General features: G+C 40.1%; 1 protein-coding gene across 1 annotated transcript in view; it reads right to left on the reverse strand.

The window, feature by feature from the left end:
- Positions 1 to 19,936, reverse strand: part of LOC133751523 (EGF-like and EMI domain-containing protein 1) — a 587,503-nt gene that overhangs the window by 432,862 nt on the left and 134,705 nt on the right. The window lies entirely within an intron of this gene.

Raw genomic sequence — 19,936 nt, forward strand, 5'->3', positions numbered from 1 at the left:
GCCATTGTAATCCATAAACTGTACTTTGGAAATTTATATTTACTAAATTAAAAAAAAATTCTAAAAAAAACAAAAACAAAAACAAAAACAACGTAACATTCATTACCCCCCAGAAGTTTCCAAGTGTTCCATTGTGAATTTGTCATTTAGTCCTGCTTTAGCCTCACCACCCTCTGAGTAACCCCAAGCAAAAGATGATCCATTGTCTGTGACTAAACATTATTTTGTACCTCCTATAATTCTGTGAAAAGGAAATATGTAGTATGTTCTTAGTATTTCTGGCTTCTTTCATTCAATTATATTATTTTGATATGCATCCAAGTTATGCGTATAAAGAGTTCATTTCTTTTCATTGCTAAATTCCATTGTATAGACATATCACATTTTATCAACTTAGTTGGTGAACATTAGAGGCCTTTTCACTTGTGGCTATGACAAATACACCTACTATGAACATTCCTATAAAAATTGTTATATGAACACATTTTCATTTCTTTTGGGTAAATACTCAGGTGAGGGATGACTGGATGATTTGATAGGAGAGTTTTTTAAGAAATTTGCACTTTGTCTCTACATTTCTCTGTAACTCTTTCAAATAAATAAAATAAATCTTTAAAAAAAAAGGGGGGGCGGGGAGTGTAGTACTGTGGCTCAGCAGGTTAAAGTCCTGGCCTGAAGTGCCAGCATCCCATATGGGTGCCAGTTCTAGTCCCTGCTGCTCCTCTTCCAATCCAGCTCTCTGCTATGGCCTGGGAAAGCAGTAGAAGATGGCTCAACTCCTGGGCCCCTGCACCCACATGGCCTGGCTCCTGGCTTCAGATCGGCACAGCTCCAGCTGTTGCGGCCATCTGGGGAGTGAATCAGCTGATGGAAGACCTCTTTCTCTGTCTCTACCTCTCTCTGTAACTCTATCTTTCAAATAAAATAAGTCTTTAAAAAAAAGAAATTTGCAAAGTATTTGTAAACTGGCTGTACCATTTTTACATTTCCACTAACAATGTATGAAAATTCCAGTTTCTCCACATTGTTATCAAAATGATAACTCTTTTAACAGCAGACAATTGAATAGATGTGTATCCGTATCTCCTTATGATTTAATTTGCATTTTTAAATGTTATATAACATGAAACATCTTTTCATGTGTTTATTTGCCATCTGTATTTTTTGGAAATGCACCTTTAAATTTTTTGCCCGTTTTTAATTGAGTTGTTTTCTTACTGAGTTTTGATAGTCCTTTATGTATCCAGAATACACATTCTTCAAGAAGTGCTTGTTTTGCCCTCCCATTTTGTGACTTACCTTATCATCCTCCTAATACTATATTTCTTTTTTTTTTTTAAGTATTTTTTTTGACAGGCAGAGTGGACAGTGAGAGAGACAGAGAGAAAGGTCTTCCATTTCTGTTGGTTCACCCCCCAATGGCCGCTGCGGCCAGCACACTGCAGCAATCCAAAGCCAGGAGCCAGGTGCTTATCCTGGTCTCCCATGCAGGTGCAGGGCCTAAGCACTTGGGCCATCCTCCACTGTCTTCCCAGGCCACAGCAGAGAGTTGGACTGGAAGAGGAGCAACCGGGACAGAATTCAGTGCCCTGACCTGGACTAGAACCCGGTGTGCTGGCACCGCAAGGCGGAGGATTAGTCTATTGAGCCACAGCGCTGGCCCTAATACTATATTTCTAAGAATAGAGTTTTAAATTTTGATGAAGTCTAATTTATCAATTTGTTGTCTTAAGGTTTGTCCTTTGGTATTACATCTATGGAATCTTTGCTGGACCCTAGTTAACAAAAATTTGCTCTTACATCTCCTCCAAGAAATTTTATATTGAGGTTGGCATTGTGCCATGGTGGGTAAAGCCACTGCCTGTTGACACTAGTACCCTATATGGCCACCAATTTGTGTCCCAGCTGCTCTACTTAAGATCAAACTCCCTGCTAATGACCTGGGAAAAGCAGCAGAATATGGCCCAAGTGTATCCACATGGGAACCCAGATGAAGCTCCTGGCTTCTGGCTTTCACCCAACCCAGCACTGGCTGCTGAAGTCATCTAGGGAGTAAGCCAACAGATGAAAGTTTTCTCTGTCTCCCTATTTCTCTGTAATTATGACTTTCAAAATAAATAAAAATTTTTAAATAAATTTTATATTACTGTTTTACATTTAAATTTATGATCTGTCTTGAACTGTTTCCATTTGAGCTCTTTTTTGTGCATATAGGTAACCAATAATTCTAGCATCACTTCTTGGGGGGTAGGGAACTATCCCTCATCCACCATTGTACATACAGTCCTTTCTGTAGACCTTTTCTGTTACATTGAAATATTTGTCTATGTTTATGCCAATACCAAACAGTCTTGATTATGGAAGATTATTAAATCTTTTTTTTTATTTGACAGGTAGAGTTATAGACAGTGAGAGAGAGAGACAGAGAGAAAGGTCTTCCTTCCGTTGGTTCACTCCCCAAATGGCCGCCACGGCCGGCATTGTGCGGGTCCGAAGCCAGGAGCCAGGTGCCCCCTCCTGGTCTCCCATGTAGGTGCAGGGGCACAAGCACCTGGACCATCCTCCACTGCCTACCTGGGCCACAGTAGAGAGCTGGACTGGAAGAGGAGTAACCGGAACTAGAACCCGGCGCCCATATGGGATGCGGGCGCCGCAAGCGGAGGATTAACCAAGTGAGCCATGGCGCTGGCCCAATTATTAAATCTTGATATCAGTTAATCACAATTTTCCAACTTGTCTTCTACTGCTAATTAGTTTTGGAAATTCTGAGTTCTTTTACTTTTCCATATGACTTATAGAGAAAGTCAGTTTCTAACAATAAAAGCTTGCTGTGATTTTGGTTGGGATTATATTGAATCTATAGATCAATTTGGGGAGAATCAACTTTTAATAGTATTCTGTCTTCTGATCCATGAACAGGTTGTATCTCTCCCATTTATTTGGGTCTTCTAAATTTTCTGTCAGGAATGTTTTGCAGTTTTCAACATATAGTACTTTTGCCAGACCTATTCCAAACTATTTTTTATTCTATTGTAAATCATATTATCTTATTACTTTGAATTACATATAATTTTTTGGTATACATATATAGAGAGAAATACATTTAATTTTTGAATATCTATATTCCACAACCATGCTAAGTTTTACTTATTATTTATTTATTTATTTATTTGAAAGTCAGAGCTACAGAAAGAGAGGGAGAAACAGAGAGATACAGATCTTCCATCCACTGGTTTACTCCCCAGAGCTCTGGGACAGGCCAGAGCCAGAGCTTCATCCAGGTCTCCCAGGTGGGTGGCAGGGACCTAAAGACTTGGGCCATTTTCTATTGATTTTCCCAGGCCATTAGCTGGGAGCTGTATTGGAAATAGAGCAGCTAGGACCTGAACCAGCACCCATGAGGGATGCCAGCATTAGAGATGGCAGCTTTACCTGCTATGCCACAAAGCCAGTCCTGGTTTTACTTCTTTTCTTTCCAATCAAGACACTTTTAATTTCTTTTCTTGCCTGAATTCACTGTGGTAAAAGTGTATATTTCTTCCTTTTCATCACCTTACCAGGAACACATTCACATATTTCACCATTAATTATCAAGTCAGCTCTAGGTTTTTTTTATAAGTTTTATTTTATTTATTTGAAAGGCAGAGTTACAGAGAAAGAGCAAGAGAACATGTGCACATAAGAGAAAGAGAAAGAGAGAGAATCTTCCAACTGATGATTCACTCCTTGAATTCATTCCTGAGCCAGGACTAATCCAGGGGTCTGGAACTCCACCTGGGTCTCCCAGGTTATCAAACACCTAAACAAACTGGTATTTATAGCAGTCTCACTCTCAAGATAACCCATTAACCCTTTACTCCATTAACCACAGGTATGCATTAATTCACTCTTGAGGGCACAGCTCTAATCGCCTCAACAAATCTTACCTGGTCCTGTCTCTTCAGATGTCATAACATGCATTAAATTTCAACATGAGTTTCAGAGAGGAGAAAGAAACCATGTGCAAACCATAGCAAGCAATACCTCACACATTCTATTTATGTCCTGAATTCATTTACATTCAACACCATTTACATATTACTGCTCTCTATGGTTTCTCCTTTGGCCAATGGATTATTTGGAAGCATATTGTGATTAGTTTTTAAATACTTGGGGGGTTTTTCAAATGTCTATTTCTGGTTTTACATTGATTTCCACTGTAATGAGAGAACAATGTGTATGATTTTAATTCTTTTCAATTTACTGAGATTTGTTTAATGGCCCAGTATGACTTATCTTGGTTGCTGTCCTGAGTCATTTACAAAGTTTGGCTCTTCAGTGACAGATTGATTTTTTCAAGTCTTGCCTTTATGATCTATTAGAAGGATTCAAAGCACTGCTAAGTCTAAAGTTAATTATCTACCACTACCGAGGTGGATTCTACCTAAGGAAACATTAACTATGACTTTTTCAGTCTGGTTGGTATGAATGGGCACTTTACCCTATGGAGATCAAACACTTCCTTTTAATCCTTTCAGATTCTCTCCTTCCAATGACACTGACAGTCTGTACTCAGACTCCAGGGGGGGCTTCCTGAAGATCTTCAGTACTCTGTACTAGTCTGACCTAAGGACTACAGACTGTTGAATCTCCCCAAACTCTCGGCTCTGACTTCTCAACACAGGGATTTCTGCCGCATTCAACCTCCCTATGCAATGGCCTTGAAACTTTCTTAAGGCTGTAAATTAGGGCAAGCATAGGAAACACCTAATTTTTTTCTGTCTCTCCAATTATGGACTTTCATGGCTAGATAGCTCATGTTTTAAAATCTATTGTTTCATATATTTTACCAATGAGAGATATATTTTTAAAAGTTCATGACGGCAGGCATTTGGCATTTAAAATGACACTTGGGATGTCTGCATCCCATATCAGAGCGCCTGGCAGTCTCCGCTCCTCTGCTGCTGGTCCAGCTCCTTGTTAACACACACCTGGGAGGCAACAAGACTTCAGATCCTTGCCACCCATGTGGAAGACCCAGATTGAGCTTCTAGCTCCTGGTTTTAGCCTGGTCCTATATCAGCTGTCATAGGCATTTGAGAAGTGAACTAGCTGGTGGAAAATTATCTATCTATCTTTCAAAAAAAAAGTAAAAATGAATAAAACTTTTTTAAAACTGTAGTTCACGTAAATGTATATTATGAAAACCATGCATGGATATAAGAGGTCTTTCGCACCAAAATAAACATCTTTTAATTTTATTTTTCACAAACTTTTTGAAGTAACTTCATATTTTGAGGATGTTATTTAAGGCAGGAGCCTACATCCTGTTTCTCTGATCCATTTTCACCAAAGTGGAAGGCTCCCCAATTAAAATCTAAAATAGTGTGAAGTGCATTTACTTCTTAGTGTTATTGACTGTATGGACAACATTGTTGTGTTTTAAATTTTTTTAAAAGATTGATTTATTTATTTGAGATGTAGAGTTACAGACAGTGAGACAGAGAGACAGAGGTCTTCCTTCTTTCGGTTCACTCCCCAAATGGCTGCCATGGCCGGAGCTGCGCCAATCCGAAGCCAGGAGCCAGGAGCTTCTTCAGGGTCTCCCACATGGGTGCAGGGGCCCAAGGATTTGGGCCATCTTCCAATGCTTTCCTAGGCCATAGCAGAGAGCTGGACTGAAAGAGGAGCAGCGGGGACTAGAACTGTCATCCATACGGGATGCCGGTGCTTCAGGCCAGGGCATTAGCCCACTGCACCACAGGGCTCGCCCCACGTTTTAAATTTTGATAGATAAAATCAAGCAAGAAGGGAATATTTGAATTTAAGGCATTGAACTCACAGAGAAGCACTAAACTAGAAAGAATCAGTAGTAACTTTTATTACTAACAGGCAAAAACTTAAGGAGTTAGTAGCTTAAAGTAAGTTGTCAAATTAAAATATAAGAAGGCTTGAGATGATCTTTAAGTCTGCTCCGATTAAATTTTAAAAGTTTGTACTTCTGCCACCCATTGCTTCTGATGCCAAGCTTTCTTTTCCTCCTGGTTTGTGTTAAAGCAGACCAGAGGATGCAAGTCAAGGGAGTGCCCGTTTCCCATCTCTAATCTTCGGTGGCCTGAACTACAAGTCTATAGTCACAGGCATGTTCTGTAGTAGTTTTTCTAAGGTAGACAATGCCCATGAGGAAAATTATATTCTCACTTTAAAACTTTCTTTCCCTTTGGCCTATTAATGGCTGATCTGTACAGTGATCTGCCCTCAAGGAGACCCAACAGGCCAGTCCACTGCAGTGGCTTTCAATGTGGTAAGCCTGGGCTTCAGCAGAAGTCAGCTTGTGAAGAGCCCTGGCAGCTCTGCCAAGAGTTGGATCACTGGAAATGGACCTGCCCTGGAGTCGAAGGATGCCCAGGTCAGAGCCACAGATCTTATTGGCTCTAAGCTGAAAAGCCCTTCACTCAGCCCAACTTCCAAAGTGACCACTGCAGCTGAGGGGATGGTCAAGTAGGGTCAGCAACATTGCAGGCAGAACTGTAAATTTCTTGTTAGAGATGCCCCCTGCCTTTACCTGGCCAGCTCTCCTCCCAGCCCAGCCAAGTAATGAAAGTCAACAGAGTGCCTTCCCCTAGGAGGTTCACACCTCCCTTAGGATATACCCCATGTGAAGAGATAGATAGGCCTGGGCCTCTGAATTTACAAGGCCTAAAGCCCACCAGATTATTATCAAGCCCCTTCTATCAGGTTCTATTTGCCTCTCAATCAGAAAACTTAATTGTAGCTTAGACAGCACCTTTCTTAGCTCCTCTAATAATGACTCTGTCCTTTGTTCTAGGCCCTGTCTAGTGCACTTGGGCCTCATTCCTTTGTAATCATAACCTCTACTCTACCACCAAGGGCTCTACTCCCAACATGTGTGTACTGATGGTCCTCTTCCCCACTTAATGCTGTATAATTGTTCAAACCTGGTAAATGCCACTCTTAGGATCATTGGTTACTATCCTCACTCTGTCTTTTATGACCTTGTCTAAATATGATCAGAGTCGGCAAACTTGGAAGGCTTCCATAGCCTTGGCAACTCATGACGAGAGCCTAGGATGGTTACTGGCGCCATAAACTAGAGCGTCAATTTGTTGGGTCAACAACAGGAGCCACTGTGCACTTGCTCCTCATGTGGGATCTCTGTCCTTAATGTGCTGTACATTGTGATTTAATGCTATAACTAGTACTCAAACAGTATGTTTCACTTTGTGTTTCTATGCGGGTGCAAACTGTTGAAATCTTTATACTAAATTGATCTTCTGTATATAAAGAGAATTGAAAATGAATCTTGATGCAAATGGAAGGGGAAAGGGAGCGGGAGAGGGGAGGGTTGCGGGTGGGAGGGAAGTTATGGGGGGGGGGGGAAGCCATTGTAATCCATAAGCTGTACACTGGAAATTTATATTCATTAAATAAAAGTTAAAAAAAAAAAAGTTTGTACTTCTAGGAAAGGCAGGAATGAGGTGAGGGATAAAAAAAATATTGGGAAAAGACAAAATAAGGGCTAAGGGTATCTGTAGAAAAGGAAAAAGGGGGACATGGAACAGATGTCTAGAGAAGAAAGTTGGAGAGAGACAAGGGTACGCAGTTTTACACACTGCCTGTGTGCACTATTAGACATCCTCTGCAGGCTGCATCGCTGTCACAGTGTGTCCACACCACTGTAAAGACCTCAGCTACAGTCTGGAAATGTGCAAATCTCACCTTCCAGAGCTAATTTCCTTGATACATCCAATCCATACTCCATTATGGGACCTGCTCGTCTTCAGTGTGATGTCACGCTATGTCTGTGGTCAGAAAAGGAGAAGGAAGGAAGCAGTGGAGAGAGGAGACAAACAGAGGGAAAGGGAGAAGGGAAGAAAGAAGGAGGAAACGGGACAGAGACAAACACAGAGAAAGAGAGAGAGAGAGATCTTCATAAAGGGGAAAAGAGGATCCAACAGATGGATCACTGAACTTTCCAAACATCTATGCTTGCTTGCTTTTTACTACTTACAAACACAATGCAACATTTATGCAAATTCTTATAAAAGTAAGCCTTGTTTCTTCTTTCTGGTATGCTCCTGGATTATCAGGAGTTGACATCAAAATGTGTTCACTTACTAAAAAAAATTATTGTTAACAATACCATGTTGAAAAATGCCAAATCATTGTATTTTTCAACATTCCTTTCATCTAGAAAAACAAAATAATTTAGAATTTAAAACAATAAATAGTCCACTTTTATAAATGAATATTCTTTCATTAGATAATGGATCCACTACGTTTAATGCTTCCCCTTTCTGCAGGAAGCTCAGAATCAGTTTAATAGATAGTGAAGGAAAATATATGGAATTCGTGCCACCCCACCTGCTCCTCTTCTAGACATCATTAATCAAGCATGACAGGCTTTTCCAGCTGAACCAACTTGGACTCAAAAGTCATTCTTAACATCATATTCTAAGTATCCAGAATCAACTGAATAGAATTTACACATAATATGAAGTGGCTTTACCAATCCAGATGATAGCCATATTTTCTGTTCTTGCTGTAAAGGTTTATTTTATTTTTAAAATATTTATTTATTTAGCTGAAAGTCAGAGTTACAGAAAGAGAGAAGTAGAGACAGAAAGAAAAATCTTCCATCCACGGTTTTACTCCCCAAATGGGTACAACAGCTAGAGTTGGGCCAGTCTGAACCCAGGAACCAGGAGTGTCATCCGGGTCTCCCATGTGGGTGGCAGGGGCCCAAGCACTTGGGCCATCTTCTACAGATTTTACAGGCACATTAACAGGGAGGTAGGTTGGAAATGGAGCAGCCAAGACTGGAATTAGCGCCCACATAGGATGTGAGCTTTGTAGGCAGTGGCTTAACCTGCTATGCTATAATACCAGCCCCTGCAAATGATTTCTTAAATTTTTCCTATGTCCATTTCATAGATCCATTGACAACATATCTTTTGCTATAATAAAATTAGTTTTGGAAATTAAAGTGTATTATAGCTCTCATGACTATCAAAGGTTTGAGTTCATTTGTGGATGCACACAAAGTGGTCCCAGAGGATAAATAATATATTAAAAACCAGAATGAATTGCAGCAAATTCAAAAATAATGAAGTCCACAATTTCGTGATAAATTATGAGACTAAAAAAGAATGATTAGAACTTTTTTGACAGGTAAAATTAAAATTAATTATAATAAATTACCTTTAAAAATATATAGAATTGTAATTGCAGCTTTTTGAAGCCAACAAGAAGCGAATCAAGCAAGCATGTCAGGAGTGAGAAAGTACTGTCATTTTTTTCCAATAAAATTGATTTTTAGAATGAAACAGCCTAATTCAGGGCTGTACAAATTATGTTCTGCGAACTGGGAGCAGGACACAAACTATTCTTCTTGCTCTACAACAAAATCTGAACAGAACTGAGAGTTAATGGTTACACACTTTCACAGCAATTGCTGACACTTCTACTGCAGTTTTCAAAAGTATCAGCCTAAAATGCTCTGAGAAAAATACCTAGTCTGTCACCACCAAAAGTTGGAGAAACACTGGCAACTCTTTAGATTTTCGAGGCAAGATACAAACAAAGGTCACATTTACAAAACAATTAAAGAATTTCCTAATTTTTGGAAAATAATAAGCCTTTCCTGTCTAAGATATTCCATCTGTAATACACAGACCATTGTTGGCACAAAGCTCATAGCATTGTTATGTGGATGGAATAAATTAATTCCAAAGGGAAGTGCCTACTGGTAGTCACTGGCACATAGAACCAACATATGCTACATTTCCCTCCACTCTTGCAGCTAGATGTGGTCAAATGACTAAGTGCTCAACAAAGGTATATGTGCAAAATTGTAATGGGTGACTTCCAATTTTGTCCTTGAAAAGAAAGAAAACTAAGACTAGGAGAAATACAAGCAAGAGAGTAAGGTTTCTTTGGATCTAACAATGAGGCAAACATTCCAGGGGAACACAGGGCATTGGCTTTTCATTACTAACATCAAACACCTAAGACAATTTACTTATGAAGAATGGACGCTTATTTTGATGCACAGTTTTGGAGGTTCACAATTCAAGGCTGAGTACTCCCAATGCCTTCCCATCTGGCAATGGCATTCCTATGGTCAGACCCAAGGCAGCACAGAGCATCCCATGGCAAGAGGGAGCACATGTGTGTTCTGTGTCTCTCCTTATAAAGCCACCATGAGTCAATCATGGGACTCCTCCCAAATAAATTAATTCAACAAAGGCCCCATCTCTAAAACCGTAATCATCATTAACATAAGATTGTGTGTCTTCGGGGGGACCTTCAACATTCAAGATAATATCCAAATCAGGGAACACAGCAACAGCATGGAAGGAGCCTGGGCCATGGGAAGCTTGCTGAGGAGAGTAGCTATCACAGTTGAGGCTTTCATAGTTTAAAAATAAACTTCCAGCTTATCTAAACTCCCACTGTGGTGACCATCTTCCACACTCAGTCAAACCAGTATCCTAATACTGAATATAAACCACTTTGAACCATTCTTGGCATGTGCTATGATTAAACAATTGGCAATTACTGTTAGTTCTTGACATTCAAAATGTTCACTTTAGAAGTATTATCATTCTCTCATGGGACTGGTATTGTGGCGCATTGGGTTAAGCGTCACCTGCAAAGCTGGCATTCCACATTAGCACCAGCTAGCGTCTGCTGCCCCACTTCTAATCCAGCTCTCTGCTAATATGCCTGAGCAAGCAGTGGAAGATGCCCAAGTGCTTGAGCCCTGACACCCATGTGGGAGACCCAGATCTGATGGCCATTTGGGGAATACACCTGAAAGCTCGCTCTCGCTCTCTCTCTTTCTGTAATTTTATCTTTCAAATAAATCAATCTTTAAAAAGAAGCACTATCTCAGATAATCCATGATGATATTTCATGCTTCAAATGATAACTAATGTAACTAAGCCAAACTATTGTTTACTAATAACTAAGGCAGTGGTTTAATCAGTTCTCTAGCATTTCTTTTGTAGACTTTATGAAATCTTGCATCTTTTACATATTTACTATTTTCATTCAGAAAAGATTTGCACTTTAGTTCCCAGTGTATTGACATCTAGCATAAGTAAAATATGTTATATTGGTATACTGATGAGAAAAACTTGCCAAATGCGATGGAATGAAAACCAAGATCTGAATGAAGGGATGTTTGAGTGGGGATGCATTTTATAAGTGATTGGTTCATTAATGGATAGTTTCAATTATGACTCCTGATCTTAATTCACTGATGCACTTCTGTAGAGGAACATTCTTCTCAACATCTATTCGGTTATCCCTGAGATAGAACAGTTTCTCTATGAAAACCAGAATAAATTTCTAACTTTATTTATTTAACAGCCTTGAAACTTATATTTTACAATAGCATATTCAAGCTGGAAGCAGACAGTCTTGTATCTTGGACTTCCAACTTCGCCTAGGATCACCATAACATAATACTTGTGATGACATTTTTAAAATAATCTGGTTGCAATTTAATGCCATTGGAGACATCAATGAGTTCAAAATGGATAGTGACACACGTCAGCCTGAGCAGCTCTTTCTTGTCATAAAGCCAATGATCAGAAAAGAGACAAGCCCTCTGCTCAGAAGTTCTACAAACATTTTCCCAACACAGTGATTCTTGGTTATCCATAGGACATTCTGCTCTGTGTCGATAGAGTTGAAATTATTCCTATGGTACCTATGACACCTGCCTTATCACAATAGCAATTCCCCTCCATGAGGAACTACCTCAACCTATAAAACGCCTTTATCAGGTCTGGCATATGAGCTGAGTGGCTACAATCCCATACCCACCATACTTTTGTTAAGATGTAAGCTGCATCATGTCATTTCTCTGCTCACATTTCCCCAGTGACTTCTTATCTCAGTGCAGAAACTAAAATATTTTTTTTAAGATTTATGTATTTGGCCAGCGCCATGGCTCAATAGGCTAATCCTCCGCCTTGCGGTGCCGGCACCCCGGGTTCTAGTCCCAGTCAGGGCACTGGATTCTATCCCGGTTGCCCCTCTTCCAGGCCAGCTCTCTGCTGTGGCCCGGGAGTGCAGTGGAGGATGGCCCAAGTGCTTGGGCCCTGCAGCCACATGGGAGACCAGGAGAAGCACCTGGCTCCTGGCTTCAGATCTGCACGGTGCGCCAGCCACACCACACCGGCCGCGGCGGCCATTGGAGGGTGAACCAATGGCAAAAGGAAGACCTTTCTCTCTGTCTCTCTCTCTCTCACTGTCCACTCTGCCTGTCAAAAAAAAAAAAAAAAAGATTTATGTATTTGTTTGAAAGGCAGTTACAGAGATACAGATAGAGATATAGAGATAGAGATAGAGGTAGAGGTAGAGGTAGAGGCAGAGAGAGAGAAAGAGAGAGAAGGGGGTGGGGGGAGAGAGGGAAAGAGAGAGATGAATCTTCCATTTCCTGGAAGCCAAAGCCAGGAGCCAGGAGCTTCTTCCAGGTTTCCCACATGGGGTGCAGGGGTCTAGGGGCTTGGGTCATGTTCTGCTGCTTTCCCAGGTGCAGCTGGATTGGAAGTGGAACACCTGAGACTTGAACTGGCATCCATATTGGTGGCAGCACTGCAGGTGGAGGCTTAACCTGCTGCACCACAGCACCGGCCCTGAGGCTCAAACTCTGATGATGACCTAAAAGGCCTCCACAATATGCCACCCTCAACTCTTTGTCTTACATGATCCTACTGCCCTATTGTCCCCTCTGCCATCTCTCTGCCAATATACCCTTCTACTCCCTTGCTGTCCCCTCCATCATTCCAGACACCTCCTGCTTCTGGACCTTTGCACTGAGAGTTCCTTCTTCCAAGAACGTTCTCATACCACAAGCCACCTGCCTTGCTCTCTTACCTTCTCTGGGTGCCTCATCAAATTCTACAACCTCACACACTCACTCAGCCTCACCTGTGTTCCTCTTGCCCTTGCCTGTGTTGCTTTGCTCCATAACACTCATTACCAATTCAAATACAAGAAATCTTACTAACTTATCATTGACTGTTGATCTCTCCATACTTGGATGTCTGTTCTTTGAAGCGTAGCGTATATTGCTACTTCTGTATCACCAGCACCTAGACCAGTCCCTGGCGTATCAGAGATATCCTGCCATACTGACTGATTCAGGCACGAACTGTTCCAACTCCTCACGCGATGAGCAGCAGCATTAATCTGCAACTGTGTCTGGTTTCTGAACTAAAATAATTAGATAAAAGACATGATTCCTTACAATAAACTCAAAAGCAAGACACCATGGGGAATGTGAACCACAGAAATGAAAAAAACAACCCAACAGTGATGTTTATTTGTCTGTCTTTGATTTCAATTTTATACAGCATTTTCTAAATAGAAGCTTGTTTAATCTTTCTTCCCACCTAGATTATGACAGGAAAATAAATGAAAAATAACCGCAAACAAACAAAAAACAAACTCCTATCCAAATAAAGACTACTTTAGGAAGATTAATTACTGTTAAGAACAAATTAGAACAACTCCTCATGTCCCTGACACTTCTGTTTTTGGTAATCTTGAATATTCAAAACAAAGTCACAGAGCTAAAGTCTCACAAGGAGCCTGTCAGCTCTGAGCTCAGGGGAAACTTAGTAAGGAACGAGCGTTTTTCTCTGGATGATGGAGTTCTTCAAGGTGATTTCTGTAGAATTCTGAAATATTAAAAGATGACACAAAGGAAAGGGTTCTAGTGGCAAGCACTGGTTCAAACAAGGATCTTTAAACTTCTTGAACTCTAATATATTGAGTGACAGTACTAATTTCCAAAGGAGATGTGGGGTAGGCACACTTTGGACCATGAACTTTGTTTCTGCCACCACTCATTTTATTCTGAGGCTATCTTTGGAAAGCTTAGTACTCCCAGGCATAGACCTGTAGACTCAGAATTGTGTATGAAATTAAGGAACTGATTTAATAATCTGGTTGCATCTCTCTCTTTCTCTCCTTCTCCCTCTCCTTCTCCCTCCCTCTCTCCCTCTCCCTCTCTCTCTAACTCCCTCCTCCAGTCCCTCCCTCCCTCCCTCAGAAACCTTCAGTGCTTTGAGAATACAAAAGCTACCGCTAAGGTTTGAATATCTGTCCCCAAGCCAGACTCTGGTGTTTGGCTTCCAAAATCTCAAGTTAATATTACAAAGAGGGTGGAAACTGAACACAATTGCGGTGTTTGAGGGTGTGCCTTTGGGATGCAACTAGATTAGCCTGGGTCGTTTGAGTGAAGCTCCATGACTAAATCACAGTGACTTTCTAAGAGACCATATAGAAACGCACAGGTGTGCATTCCTGCTCTCTTGCCATGCGACAGCCCTGTGCCACTTCAGGACTCCACCAGCAAGAATGCAAACAGCACAAGCCAAACCATGGGGCCACCCAATCTTGAACTGTGAACTTCCAGAACTGTGAGTCAAAATGAACATCTTTTCCTTGTAGGATTGATTGCCTCAGGTACTTCATTTTAGTAATGAAAACCCGACTAACACAGTTACATAACACACACGGAGAGAGAAATGGGAAGCTATATAAACAGACACGATAGCTGATGGCATGAAGACAGCATTCTCAGTGAGAATCACAAAGTTAGTGTTATTTCTTTGAAAGACGAGACAAACCAAGGCACTTCAATGGCCCTTTGGAATATCATGGCATTAAAAGAAAGCACAAATTGCTTATTCCCTAGATAAAGGTCACACTGCATTCTGAATTTGCTACATAAAAGGGTTTGTTAGTCTCCTAGGGCTCCCATGACAAGAGTGTCACAAACTGAGCGGCTTGAAACAACAAAAATTTATCTTCCCACTGTTCTGAAAGCCAGAAGTTTAAAATCGAGGTGTCAGTAGAACTGTTCCCTTCTGGAGTCTCTGAGAGTGAATCTTTTCAGGCCCATATTCTAGCTAGAAAGCCTTGCATCCCTTTACTTGTAGTTATATCAGTCTACCTTTGTTTCACACTAAACGCTACTCTCTATGTGTACATATTTTTCTGCTTTTCCAAAGACACTGCTCATTGGTTTAGGGCCCACTCTAAGCCTCTATGACCTCACTGTACCTTGAACACATCTGAAAAGACCTTATTTCCAAACAAGATAACAGGTTCTAGATGGACATAAATTTGGAGGAAATACTATTAAATGCAGCGCAGAAGGTAAAATATATGTTATGCTTTTCAGAACTACTTCCACAAAATGATTACATTTTATAAAGTGAAATAGTTTTTGGTTAAAAAAGGAACAGTTTAAAAGCAAGTAAATGCACTGAGGTAGCTTATCTTTAGAAGCACTTTAATAAAGAAAAGTCTTCATAATTATGTGGAAAATTATCTCTAAAATTGTTTTTGAATGTTTGGATTCCCCATGAAAAACACTGAGCAAAATAAGAATTAAAGAAAAGCCAATCCTGAAAGTGAAACACCTTTGCATCTCTATGGGCGATCCTTTGAAGAGTAGCAGAATTTTAGATTCTGGGTCACCTCACAGATCTAGCACCAAAAGGCTCGCCGACCGACACTGCAGAACACACTCTGGCACTAACACACATTGGCACAGTCCCAGTGCACCTCACCCACAGCAGCACTGAAAATGAATGTGGCATAACCTCCTGCGCTTAGCCACCCTGAGATTTTATTAGGTGCCTGCACCCTGGTCTTCTCATATCTCATTTATTTTTCCCTTAATTATTAATTCTATTACTGCATGAAACATAAAAAGAAGAAAAAAAGAAATACAGGCAGATTGAAAAGCTGAGTTAAATAATATTCATCTGATTGAACAAAATAAAATGTTGAAAGCAGGCACATTTGATGATTCTGATTAGGCTGCCGTGCTGACCTTTTAGCCCCAGTTGCCTCACCCTGTACCAAAAATCTCCCCCGTTCTCAGCAAATCTTTAAAAAATCAAGTAAAAGCCACTGGGAGCAAACTAAATCAAAACAAAATATCTGTAATTTGTTAAAAGAGAAAGATCATCATATGAGTCAGAGGGTTAATCTCATTTAAATGAAAGACTTTGACTTCTTATTAAGATAGAATTGTGACTTCAGGTATAAGCACTCACTCCCTCTTCCTCAAAGTCATAGCAATCAATGAAACACACACATATTTATATATTTATGTTTCAAAATATATGTTAAATTTAAAGAAGCAAAATTGATTGACATCTCAAATCAGAAACTCAAAAGAATATGCATAACCTACTAGGCTTTTGGAATGGACATAAGAGATGCCAAGGTAGGGGCTAGCACAGTGGTGCAGCAGGTTAAGCTGTGGCCTGCGTGCAGCATCCTATATGGGTGACAATTCGAGACCTGGATGCTCTACTTCCAATCCAGCTCCCTGCTAATGTGCCTGGGAAAGCAGGGTAAGATGGCCCAAGTCCCTGGGCCCCTGCACCCATGTGGGAGATCCAGAAGAGGTTCCTGGCTCTTAGCTTTGGCCTGGGACAGCCCTGGCCATTGCAGCCATTTGTGGAATAAACCAGGAGATGGAGGACCTCTCTCTCTCTCTCTCTCTTTCTCTTTCTCTCTCTGTAACTCTGACTTTCAAATAAATAAGTAAATCTTAAAAAAAAAAAAAAAAAAAAAAAAAAAAAAAAAAAAAGAAAAGAAAAGAAAAAAGAAGGCCGGTGCCGCGGCTCAATAGGCTAATGCGCCGGCACACCGGGTTCTAGTCCCAGTCGGAGCACTGGATTCTGTCCCGGTCGCTCCTCTTCCAGGCCAGCTCTCTGCTGTGGCCCAGGAAGGCAGTGGAGGATGGCCCAAGTGCTTGGGCCCTGCACCCCATGGGAGACCAGGAGAAGCACCTGGCTCCTGCCTTTGGATCAGTGCGGTGCGCCGGCCGCAGTGGCCATTGGAGGGTGAACCAACGGTAAAGGAAGACCTTTCTCTCTGTCTCTCTCTCTCACTGTCCACTCTGCCTTTCAAAAACAAAAACAAAAAAAAAAAAGAAAGAAAGAAAAAGAAAAAAAGAAGTGCCACGATGGGGTGAGGGGAGTAGGAAAACAGGAGATCCAAGTCTGTGTTGACGGACAGGGGCCAGATTCATACTACGAAATGAGACACTGGGTTTAATTTCTTGACTTAGGAAAGGAGACTTGACAAACTGCTAACCATTGCCCAGAGTTGAGACTATATTAAACTGCAGTCAGGGCGGTGAGTGGCAGTCAAGATTGCGTTTCACCCTGGCCTTGGGTCCAATCATTCTCTTACTCAAAAACAAGATTAGCACCAGATCAGTAGTCCTGTAGGACTAGAGGCTCAAGACACCTAGGCATAACCTAGTTCTGAATAGAGAGGCACTCCATACAGTCAACGGCAAAACTGGTTAAGTAAGTACTTGAGTTCAAGGAGAAGGGGAATAAAAACAATGCAGCAGCTATCCCACCACCATCAGCAAAGGACTCCCACTCAAAAAGACTTAGCAAACAAAAATTCCAAATCATACAGGGAAACTGCCACAACAGATTGCTGACATCTTAAATAACTGAGAAAATACTTGGGGCAATGCAAGTAATAAAAGTATCTGAAAATTATTTATAAATAAATGTATAGTGCCCTTACATAAATAAAGACAAATAACCTGTATGATTTGAGTATAAGAAATTATACATAATGACTACAAACCAAGAGCAAATTATTATGATGAAGATAGAGGCATAAGTACTAGAAAAAAAAGTATGAGTATCATCACTGAGATGAAGACTAAAGAAAGGGGCCAATGCTGAGGTGTACACACCTACCAGAGTAATTATTCAAGTGAAGTATAATATTCGAGAAATACATCAATGATAGAAAACTTAAAAAGACATGCAGGAAAGACTGAGAGGCTCCCTATTTTATTCCGGACAAGATGAGGGGGATACATTGTAGTAAGCAACATCCCCCAAATCTCAGTGGCTTAAAAAAACTTTATTTATCATGACCTTCTTCTATATTTGGTAAAGCAGAAGAAGATATACTGGACAACTGCACCAGGATTTTTGTTGCCTCAACTTGGAAATAAGACACATCACTTCTTGCATTGACTGGCCATAATGGTTACATGACTCTGCTTACCTGCAAGGAGCTTAGAGGAATAGTCAAATATACGCCCTGGAAGAGATAAATACTCAAATAGCATAAGAACTAGTAATAGTCTGTTCCTTCGCATTGCTAATAGGAGCCCCAAAAGTGAGAGAGAATGGTGAAGAACTTTTGTATTCAAAAGCAAAGAATCCTAACAATGTCTGAAAATTAAAAAAAAAAAAATTAAAGGTATTCTCTGAAAGTGAAAACTGGAAATAAGCAGGGTAATTTAAAAATAAATTCACAATATATTCTTGAATTCTATGAACTAATTGAATCTGTTTTATTCATATTGATATCATATTGACATGAAAAATAAAGCATTAAAATAAATTCACATTTAGACATACCATAATGAATATTGCATTACAAAAGGTAAGTTATTCACAGATAAGTGATGATTAGAGTGACAGCATTCATCTCATCAGCTCCAACAGTAGCCACAATTTTCCAAAATGCTGGGAGGAAGTAACTCTCAACTTAAAATTATATGCCCAGCTAGACTAACCTTTAACTACGATGATAAGACACAAAATCTCCCTGCTATACAAAGACAAGGAGAAATTACTATCAACAGATGCTCCCTACTAAACGATGCATTTTAGGGGCTGCACTGTGGCATAATGGGTAATGACACAATCTGCAGCACAGCAACGCTATGGGTGCTGGTTCAAGTCTAGACTGCTCCACTTCTAATCCAGCTTCCTGCTAATGTGCCTGGGAAAGCAGAGGAAGATACTCCAAGCCCCTTTACCCCTGCACCAGGAAGTCATCACCTATATCAATGCCTTAAATGTTTTCTCTATGTTTTTGTCTATCAATTTCATGGTTTCAGTTCTTAGATTTAGGCCTTTAATTCATCTTGAGTTGATTTTTGTTTATGGTGAGAAGTAGGAATCTAATTTCATTCTTCCACATACGTATGTCCAATTTTCCCAGCACCATTTCCTGAAAACTATCTTTTCTCCAGCGTATGTTCTTGGCACCTCTGTCAAACATCAATGGGCTGTATGTATGCGGATTAATTTCTGGACTCTCTATATGCCAGTTTTTATGCCAGTACCATGCTGTTTTAATTACTGTAGCTTTGTAGTACGCTTTGAATTCCAGTATTGTGATGCCTCCAGCTTGATTTTCTTTTCCTCAGGATTGCTTTGGCTATTCTGGGTCTTTTGTGGTTCCATAAGAATTTCAGGATTGTTCTTTTCTAATTCTGTAAAGAATGTCACTGGTATTTTGATAGGGATTGCATTTAACCTATAAATTGCTTTAGGTAGTATACTATACAGATATTAAAAGAATGAAAACCTATCATTTGTAATAAAATAGACAGCACAGAAGAACTTCATATTTAGTGAAATAGGCCAGATAATGAAACACAAATACTGCATGTTTTCCTGCTGCATGCAGGTGTTAATTTTTTTTAAATAAGCTTAATTTAATCACAGAATGTTTATTACTAGAGGTTGTGATGAGTGGAAGGAATAAAATGTGTCTGGATGAAAAAATACAGGAAGCTGGGTATGGTTCATTTTTAACTGTGACAAATACATTAATATAAGATGTGAATATGGGAAATGGGCAAGGGGTATATGGAAGCTCATACCACTATCACAATTTTTGTTTTGTAAATTAAAAATTACTAATAAAAACAAAGTTGTGTAAATAAACTAGAAATTTCACACATTAGAAATATAGCAGGAGAAGAGGGGTGGGGTTAGATCAAGGTCAGAGTTCCCTGTCTGGTGCTGGAATGAAGACAGAAATACTAAGTTTATATTTTGCTGGAAAAAGAAAATTAAGTTATATATACTGAATTAAAAGCTTTTATGTATTAATA

Source organism: Lepus europaeus, chromosome 2 (genome assembly GCF_033115175.1).
Source record: "Lepus europaeus isolate LE1 chromosome 2, mLepTim1.pri, whole genome shotgun sequence".
NCBI classification, from domain to species: Eukaryota; Metazoa; Chordata; class Mammalia; order Lagomorpha; family Leporidae; genus Lepus; species Lepus europaeus.